General features: G+C 34.4%; 1 non-coding gene across 1 annotated transcript; it reads right to left on the bottom strand.

The window, feature by feature from the left end:
• Positions 1 to 1,859: 1,859 nt before the first annotated feature.
• Positions 1,860 to 1,966, bottom strand: LOC112504291. Its single transcript, XR_003068159.1, has one exon. It is a non-coding gene; the product is annotated as a small nucleolar RNA R71 (small nucleolar RNA).
• Between the last annotated feature and the right edge of the window lie 808 nt (positions 1,967 to 2,774).

The raw sequence follows: 2,774 nt of genomic DNA, 5'->3' as shown, positions 1-2,774 counted from the left end.
AACTTATCTTTCCGCAAACAATCTTGTAAAATCTGTATTGATCTTCTTTATCAATATATATTTTAAATTTGAAAATTGTGTTTGTATTCATCCCCCCCCCTTCTACAAACTGTTTAGTATTCTTGTAGACCCTTTTGGGACCAACAGAAACTTTTAGAAGTAAATTTGCAAGTAACTTTGGATGTACGTTGGAGTTCTCTTGGGCATAAAATAATATTTGGAAGTATTTCATTTTCGCTTTACATTTAAGTCTCTTTTATAATTCCTCTTAGCATTTATTTCTTCTACTTTCTTTTCTTCTCTCGTGCTCTACGTATCATGCTTTATTATTTATGCAATTAATTTTTCTATTTCAAGTATTTTTAGCCTCTTTTATAATTCCTATTAACATTTATTTCTTCTACTTTTTTTTCCTTTCTTATGCCTTATTATTTATGCAATTAATTTTTCAAGTATATTAGGCTAAAAATATAGCTTGGGTGTTAGGTGATGTTAAGAGAAAAACCAATTCCATTTGTAGAAATATAAATTATAAATCTTACAACTACGTCATTCAAGTTTTTATTGCACAAATATCATCCATGGACAAGTTGATCACTTGTTTAAAAGTGTTAAAGTGTGTTGTATTTAGAGATAAACCAACAAGCACATGTCAACTTGAATGATATGGAAGTAGGCTTGAGAGAGCTACTTAGAATCGAGGAGACTCATTTTCACTCCATTTAGCTTATAAAAGGAGTAGTTTGAGTCAATGTCGAGACTCCAGCTTTGCATAGAGATATGAAGACTTAATCTATGACTGTGTGCCATTCTACATCTCGAGATAGTACCTTAAAGAAGCTATTAGTTGTAAAATTAAGTTATTTATAAAGCATGATATAGAACCATGATATAGCATGTTGTCTACTTAAAAATCGGTTTAATATCTTAAAAAATCCCTACAGCCTGAGCTCTCTTTTATTACTTGTTCACAATAGTAGTGTTTAACCAACTCACCACAAATTTTTCTTCGAATTCTCCATCTGAAATCATATCTTTATTTAGATTATTAAAACGAACTTTTATTCCTTTTATCCGTGGATGATATTCGGTATTTTTAGCACTTTATTACTTGTAAAAAACGATAGTGGATTGATAAGTGTATACTTGCACTAGTCTCCATTTGCTAACAGTCTGAGAGACTTAATTTATATAATTCTCGTAACAAGTTTTTGGCGCCGTTGCCGGGGATTAGGCAAAAGTTTTTTTTTAGTAAATCTAAAGATTTGATTTTTCTATCATCTTGTCACTTGACTTTAGGTGTGGTGTATGCCAAGGCTATCACACGGGAAGATTTTTGAATTGGATCCGGATATTGAGCGAACTTTCAGACAAAGACGAAGAATGCAAAGAGTATTATTATCTACTCTAACCTCTTCCAATATGGCTGAAAATCCACTTCTACCGCCTCCCCCACCACTGAACGACGCTGAAAAAATAATTAGACTAGAAAACTCAAAAGATGGAAGAATTATGGACTATGCTATTATTGTTTTTGATCAATTAAACTCAGGGATAATTAGACCAGAAATGGAAGCTCTCAATTTTGAGTTAAAACTAGTGATGTTTAATATGTTGCAAACCAACGACCAGTTTAGTGGTTTGCCATCTGAAGATCCACATTCACACTTAAAATCATTCATGGAAATAACTGACACTTTCCTTATCACAGGAGTATCTAATGATGCTCTGAGACTCATATTATTTCATTTTTCTTTAAAAAGTCTTGGTTCAATTCCTTACAACCAGGATCTATGGATTCTTGGAATAGCATGGCAGAAAAGTTTTAAAAAAAATAATATCCTCCCACTCGGAACGCTAAGTCCAGAAACAAAATTTGTCTTCTTAAACAAATGGACGATGAGGCAGTTCCCGATACTTGGGAGAGATACAAGGAGCTATTAAGAAAATGCCCTCACCATGGCATTCCATACTGTATACAGCTAGAGACATTTTACAATGGGTTGAATCTCACTGCAAAACAAATGCTCGATGCTACATCAAAAGGAACTTTCACAGCTAGTAATAATGATGGGTATAATATACTTGAAAAGATTTCTAATAATAATGGACAATGGGCTGATCCACGTGAACTAGTACCACACAAAACAATAGGAGTTCATGACATAGATGCTTTTACAACATTGACGGCATAGATGACCGCAATGACGAACTTGATTAAAAGCTTAACAAATGGTCAAACATCACAATCTATAGCCACCGCGCATGCTACCACTATTGAGTCGGTACAATGTGTATTGTGGTGGAGGACATCCCTTTAAACATTGTTCACTAACTCTGAATCAGTCAATTATGTGGGAAATCAATATAGATCAGGACCATTTTCTCAAACATACAATCCTGGGTGGAGACAACACCCAAATTTTTCATGGCACAGTCCTGCTTTAAACCCACCAATGAACAAACCCCAAGGGACTTCACAATTTCAACCACATCAACCTCAACAACATCATCAGGGTCAAGCTCCAAACCATCACCAAAATACTTTTCATCAACAAGCAAATCATTCATCTTTCCAGAACAAGTCTAACCAACAAGCTGAATCATCTACTTCTTTGGAAGCAACTCTGAAAGGATTCATAAACCAAACCAACACAGCCATAAACCATCAGAACACTGCCATAAGATCTCTAGAAACACAGATTAGCCAACTTGCACTTGAGTTAAGAAATAGACCTGCAAACACCCTTCCTAGTGATATAGAGATTCCAAAG

Source organism: Cynara cardunculus, unplaced genomic scaffold (assembly GCF_001531365.2).
Source record: "Cynara cardunculus var. scolymus isolate 2C unplaced genomic scaffold, CcrdV1 Un_Scaffold_5133, whole genome shotgun sequence".
Taxonomy (NCBI): Eukaryota; Viridiplantae; Streptophyta; class Magnoliopsida; order Asterales; family Asteraceae; genus Cynara; species Cynara cardunculus.
The sequence above is the reverse complement of the archived record's forward strand: the minus strand, read 5'-3'. Positions and strand labels throughout refer to the sequence as shown.